This window comes from Chrysochloris asiatica, unplaced genomic scaffold (genome assembly GCF_000296735.1).
Source record: "Chrysochloris asiatica unplaced genomic scaffold, ChrAsi1.0 scaffold00001, whole genome shotgun sequence".
NCBI classification, from domain to species: domain Eukaryota; kingdom Metazoa; phylum Chordata; class Mammalia; order Afrosoricida; family Chrysochloridae; genus Chrysochloris; species Chrysochloris asiatica.
Window position 1 is genome coordinate 13,427,195 of NW_006408519.1, and position 7,183 is coordinate 13,434,377.

General features: G+C 34.9%; 1 pseudogene; it reads left to right on the plus strand.

Annotated features, from left to right (window-relative positions):
• The window catches only part of LOC102821838, a 4,961-nt pseudogene extending 1,121 nt beyond the window's left edge, over window positions 1-3,840 (plus strand).
• Window positions 3,841-7,183: the final 3,343 nt, after the last annotated feature.

Genomic DNA, 7,183 nt, shown 5'->3' on the forward strand with positions numbered 1-7,183 from the left:
TAACTGTTGGTATGTGGAGGGGATTATAATCAATGTAATGAAACAAGGTATATGAATGTTTGAATGTGAAACCGATGATGTGCCCTGAAAACTTTCACTCAATCCACAATAAAAACCTTAAAAAAAAAAAAAAAAAGACTTCTGAGGAGGAGTGACTGGTGGGTTTGAACCTTGACATTTTTGTTAGCAGTCCAATGCTTATGCTTCAGTGCAACAGCAGGACTAGAAACACCACATTCAGACATATATAGACTTAGATAGGTTGCCTAGGGGATACCCAAGGAAGTCAATATTTTGCTTATACTTTTTTGCTTTAAGGAATCCTACCTAGACTAAGATGCTGTGGGCTAATGCGCTGATCTGCAGTGTCGGTTGTACAACAAGGTCTGCGGCTCAAGCTCACCAGTTGCTCCTTGGAAACCCTATGCAGGGTCGCTCTGGGTCAGAACTGACTCAATGGCACTTCACAACAACACAATAACTAGAAAGTATATTGACAGAAATGATCTGCAGCCATCCACTGATTACCGAGACATGTTTAAACACGCTTTGTTTGGAATAAACTCTTGGATATGGGAATTTGAACCCTAGTGGCAATGCTTTTTTCCTTACTTTTGTATGATAGACCTAAATGCAAACCCTAAAGCTTCTATATTTTGGCATATCCATTGTTTAATCTGTTTTGAATATTTTTCTAAGTCTGTCCTGATTTTTTTTTTATTTTAATGGTGTTTTTAAACTGGCTGAAAATTTCAATTTTGATAAAGAAAAGCTCATCTTTTTTTTTAAAAATATGGTTCATGAATTTTGCATGCTAAGATATAAAGGGCACAAAAATTATGCTACAGTTTCTTCTAGAAGCTTTAGGGTTTACTTTTATGTCTATCATACAGAAATAAGGGGGAAAGCATTGGCACTAGTGTTTCAGTTCATACGTCCAAGAGTTTATTCCAAACAAAGCATGTTTAAATATGTCTTTGTAATCAGTGGATGGCTGCAGACAATTTATCTCAATATTATACTTGTCTTAGTCTTGTTAGGATTCATTAAAAATAAGTACACGCAAAACACTGGCTTTCTAGGGTATCTGCTTGGCAAGTTAAGGCAGAGAGGTCAGCTTAGAAAGTTATGACAACTATTTTTTGGATCCCAAAGGGTTAATCAAGATAGTTACCCCCCTCCCTCACCAAGGGGTCCTGGTGTGGCGAAGTGTGATAATGCATCTGACTGCAAAGTCGCTTGAACTGCAAGGTCAGTGGTTCAAGTTCACCAGCTTCTCTTTGGAAACCCTATACAGGGTCACTATGGGTTAGAATTGACTCGATGGCACTTAACAACAACAATGAGGACACAGAATGATCACATAGACATATCATGTAGAAGTTTTGAGTAAATTGAAAACTTGATTGGTGAAAAAAAAGGGCAAGAGAAGTTGAGTCAGTGAAAGAGTTTTCTTCATGGCAATGCACCTGCCCATTCATTTAAGAGTAGCAAATACTGTCCTATCAGAATTTCATTGGATAGCCTTACCCTATCTGTCCTACACTACACAGCCCTGATCTTGCCCCTTCAGACTTACGTTTGTTCCCCAAAGTTAAAGAACACTTAAAGGGAACAGAATTTGAGTTATTCAAGGACTCTAAAGCTGCACTTCTGATTTGGTACATTATCAAAGGATGCAGAAATCTTTGGGAAGGTTTAGAGAGTTGAAGGCTATGTCAAGAAACAGTGACTTCATATTTTGATATTTTTGATTCATAAAGGTATCTATATTTTATAGCAGGAGTTTTAACTTCTTTTATATTTGGTTCAAGATTCTTAAATTTTTAGTTTTTTGCTTTATTCTGTTATTGTCCTGTGGATTTTTAGCAATAATTTTTTCTTAAAAAAATCCTTTGTTCCTTTAATTGCCTTAGCTCCTTTTTCAAAATTAACCATATTTATGTAACTTTATTTCTGGATTTTCTGTTCTATCTTCATACTGTTTATAACTATATTTGTGAAAATATTACATAAAGCTACAATATTGATTATGTACATCTGGAAAGCACATAGTGGGGTACATGTGATTTTATTATCATGTATCTATCTATGTGTCTTTGTCTCTCATACTTCACACATTATCAGGAGGGACCAGTCCCTGGAAAAGGATATCGTGTTTGATAAAGTGGAGGTTCAAAGAAAAAGAACAAGACCCCCAACGAGATGGACTGGCACAGTGGCAGCAGAAACGGGTTCAAACATAGTAACGATTATGAGGTTGGTGCAGGTCTGGTCAGTGTTTCATTCTATTGTGCATAAGGTGGCTATGGTACCTAGCAAAAACAACATCTATCCATCCATCCATCCATCCATCCATCCATCCATCCATCTATCCATCCATCTATCCAAACATATTATAATGACTCTTTTACTCTGCCATAAACCTATTAGAGTAAGCTTCAGCAATAACAACAACAAAAAGTCCATTTGAATTAAGACACAGTTTGCTTTCAAATATAAGTTAATTGGGGAAGGAACGACATCTCAAACATGGTGATACCTTCAATTCTTGATCACCATGTATCTATTCATTTAAGGTATTTCTAGCTTCAGTTATCTACTATTCTTGCTAGTAACATATAAGTATATAATTGGTTATTGTATGTTTTACCTTGTGTCCTGAAGACCTGTTAGATATTTTTCAAGAGTAACTTTTCAGAGATCATTTATAAGCAGAAACACTTCCCCAACCCCAAATGAAAAACCCACTACTAAGGACTTGTTTCCAACTCACACTGACCTTATAGGGCAGAGTACACCTGTTCCATAAATTTTCCAATGCTGTAAAACTTTACAAAAGGGCATAAGGCGGCTGGCTCAAGGGCATCCCCCAAGCCTGCGCAGAAGCCACTTAGGGGCCGGAGTATCTTAGGGAGAATGATGCTGTCGTCTCAATTTTCAGAAGATTGCAGTCTTTTTAACTGGTAAAGAACAAGGCTTTGTCTTCCCGTACTTCTGAAGTGAAGTTGAATCACCCAACAAGAATACTAAATCCAGTTTAAATATAGGCATTAGTGTTAGAATGCAGAAACAAACCTGTGGATTCCCTTCATTGGCTTTCCTGCTTCTTTTGCATCCCAAAGCATAATTTAAAATCATCTCAGAAAGACAAGGTCCTCCAGTTTATGGCGTTTACGCTGGCTGACTGAAGAAGATGCTCTATACTGTTTAACGTAGTGGAAACTAGAAGTGGCAACAGACAACTTCTTCCAAAACCCAGACTCATTCTACGAAAAATCCATGAGAAATTCAGTAGACCAGAGGAAACTAGAACAATTCTGTAACAAGTACAAAGATCCACAAGATGAAAATATAATTGGAATTGATGCTATTCAACAGTTATATGATGACTTAAGCCTAGATCCTTGTAGTTTATCAGCGTTTTGGTCATAGTATAGAAGTTCAGGGCAGCTACTTTAATGTGAATTTAGCAAAAAGGAATTTGTAGATGCATGACAGAGTTTGGGCTGAAAGGCCTTTTGTCAAGATTGGAACAAGAACTTAAGGACACAGTGAAGTTTAAAGACTTTTAATCAGTTTGTCTTTGCTAAGAACCTGGGGTAAAAATGTTCAGATTGAGAAATGACTGTTGCATATTGGAATTTAGTATTATCTGGAAGGTTTAAATTCTTAAAACTCTGGAACAAGTTTTTGTTGGAACATCACAAAAGATCAATTCCCAGGGACACTTGGAACCTTGTATTAAATTGTGGAAATATGATCACAGATGATTTGTCTAACTATGATGAGAAAGGGGCGTGGCCTGTTCCTATAGATGATTTTGTGGAATATGCATGACCAGTCGACACGGGTGGAAAGCACAGCACTTTGTAAGCAGAGGGATCAAGCTGGAATAGGGTATAAATGGGTTGCATCCAGTAAAAGAGACATTGTGGTCAGTTACTGTGTACTTTTCTCACTGATTTCAGAAGTCATCCTTGACGAGTCATGAAACGAAAATATCCATTCCATTCTGCTTGAAGAAAAGGGTGACTTTTATGGACACCGTGAGTCCCTCAGAAGATGACTGCTTTGGAATATTTGCAGATGCGGGGAATTGCAGCTGTTGCTTTAAAGAGAGATTTCTGCATGGTTTTTATATTTAAGAAAAAGTCACAGAGAGCCCATTTTGCAGGACTCCAGAGCATGCTATTTAATTCATGATTAAAGATGAACACCGGCTGTTACCAAGACCCCTGCTGAATTAAATTGTCATTACACTTAAAAAACAAAACAAAACTCTACAGAAGCAAACTGTCACATCTTTCTCATCTGAGCAGCTAGTAGGTTCCAACTGTCACCTTTTGGTTAGCAGCACAATGCTTAACCCATTACTACCAGAAATCCATGGAGAATGTCCTGAATTTGGAAATTATTTGGAGTTTTATATATAACCTGTTTTGTCATCTTCTAGTAAAAAACAGCTTTCTTGTTTACTTTTATTTTTTTATGTTTTACAATTAGTGTTTTATTGTCTTGTTGTAGTTGCTAAAAGTACCAGCACAATGTGTTAAAAGGTTAAAGCAGATATCTTTACCTTACTTTTGATCTTATGAAGGGAATCTTCAGTGTTTCACATTAAATTTGGTATTATCTTTTTAAAGTGTTTAAATAAACATTCTGCAGTGGTGTGCTAGCAACTTTTTTTTTTTTTTTTTTTTAACAATAGTCCCTACAGAGAATTAATAGGTAAGTAAATATATAAGTAAATAATAAATGCAATTTCACAAGCTTTGCCATTTATTTTTACCAACACAGGCATATTCTAAGTTACCAACTGTGATGCCACTGTGAGTTGAGAAGACATGTAAATAATCTGCCTTTTCAGACTGGCTTGAGCTAATTCTAGCATATTGTCAATGTTCTACTTTGCTGTAGAATTTTTTATTATATAGTTTTAAAAATTAAGTTTTTATTTTAAAATATTTAATTTAAAATTTTTTTTACAATTAAATATTTTAAAAATTTAAGTGTTTTCTCATTGCCTATTGAAATGTTCATATAACTTAACCTTCTTATATTAATATTATGGTGAAATTACATTGACTTATTTCAATATGTTGTACTGCCTTTGTATTTATAGAATAACCTTTGTTGGGCTATGAAATATTGTATTCTTACATTTGCTGAAATAAATTTGATAACTTTATGTTCACAAACCACATATTTTTTGTGACGGATCTTATTTAGTTGTGTTTTATGATGCCTTTGATTTTGGAATTGGGGTAATGCTGTTGTTGTTTTTACTGCCATCAATTTTGACTCATAGAGACCCTGTCTAGGGTGTCTAAAGGTGCAACCTGACTTGTAACTACTACATTACCAGAGCTTCTTGGGGATTACTAGTATGAAATAATTTGATGTCTCTTTCTCATCTGAAATAGTTTGTGTACAATATATAATATTTTATTCTTAAATGTTTGTAATACAGATTTTACCAGTACAAACATCTTGCCAAGAGTGTGTGTGTGTGTACACATTTTCATACAAATGCATTTTTTATCAGAAATGTAATTTCTTAATAAAAATATAGCTATAAAGCAAAATTTTATAGATTATGTATTTCGGGAATTTATTTATTTCATTTAAATTATTTGTTAACATGAAATTGCTCATAACATTTCCATATAATACTTGTGATATCTATAGACTCTATAGTAATGTTTGATCTGGGATTCTTAATGTTGATAGTTTGTGTTTTCTCAATCTCTTTATTTCTAGCTCATTATCTCTTATATCAATGTAGCCAAAGAGTTATTCTACCAAAAGAGAGAGACACTAAGCATTTCTCACACTAATAGAATTTAGGAAAAAATTCAAACCTTGACTTTCAATATTGAAGGATTCTACATTCAAAGTATTGAATGATGCAGAAAACATCAGAAGACGATGGAAATAATATACAGAGTCACTGTACCAAAAAGAAATGATTGATGTTCAACTATTTCAAGAGATAGAATAAAATCCAGAGCCAATGGTACTGAAGGAAGAAGTAGAATAAAATCCAGAGCCAATGGTACTGAAGGAAGAAGTAGAATAAAATCCAGAGCCAATGGTACTGAAGGAAGAAGTCCAAGGTGTACTGAGGCATTGACAAAAAACAAGGCTCTGAGAATTGATGGAATGCAAACTGAAATCTTTCAACAAACTAATGCAGCACTATAGGTATCACCTGTGCTAAAAAATTTGTAAGACAACTGTGTCACCAACAGATTAGAAGAGATCCATATTTGTGCCCATTCCAAAGAGAGGTAACCCAATGGAATGCGGAAATCATTGTACAGTATCATTAATGAAATGCCACAAGCAAGTAACATTTTGCTAAAAATAAAATTTTGCTAAAGTTGCAAGAGAAAATTGACAGGGAACTGCCAGAGGTTCAAACCGAATTCAGATAAGAACATGGAACAAAGAATATCATTGCTGCTGTCAGATGGATCTTGACTGAAAATGAAGAGCAGAAAGATATTTACCTGTGTTTTATTGACTATGCAAAGGCTTTAGATTATGAGGATCATGATGAGCTATGGGCAATATTGCATAGAATGAGTATTCTGGAACACTTAATTATGCTCATGAGGACCTTGTATATAGATCACGAGATAATTGTTTGAACAAAACAAGGGGACAATGAATTGTGTACAATTAGGAAGCTGTGCTCCATATGTGAACCCTATGTATTCAGTCTGTATGCTGAGCAAATAATCAGAGAAGATGTACTACATGGTGGAGAACATGGCATCAGGATTTGATGAAGACTCAGCTGCAATATGCAGATGATACAATCATCCTTGTTAAAAGGACTTAAAATATTTACTAATGAAGATCAAAGACCACAGCCTTCAGTATGTGTGCACCTCAATGTAAAGCAAACAAAAATCCTCAGGACTGGAGCAATAAAGCGTGATAATTGGAGAAAAGATTAAAGATTGCTGTTGTTGTTTGCTCTTGAGTTGATTTTGACTCATAATGACAGATTATAAGTAGAACTTCCACATAGTGTTTAGTAGGTTGTAATCATAATGATTTCTCTGAAGGCAATTTCAACTCACAGTGAACCTATAGAACAGAACTTTGCCGCAGGTTTCCAAAACTTTAATCTTTATGGAAATAGATTTTTTTTTTTTCTCTACAGAGCAGC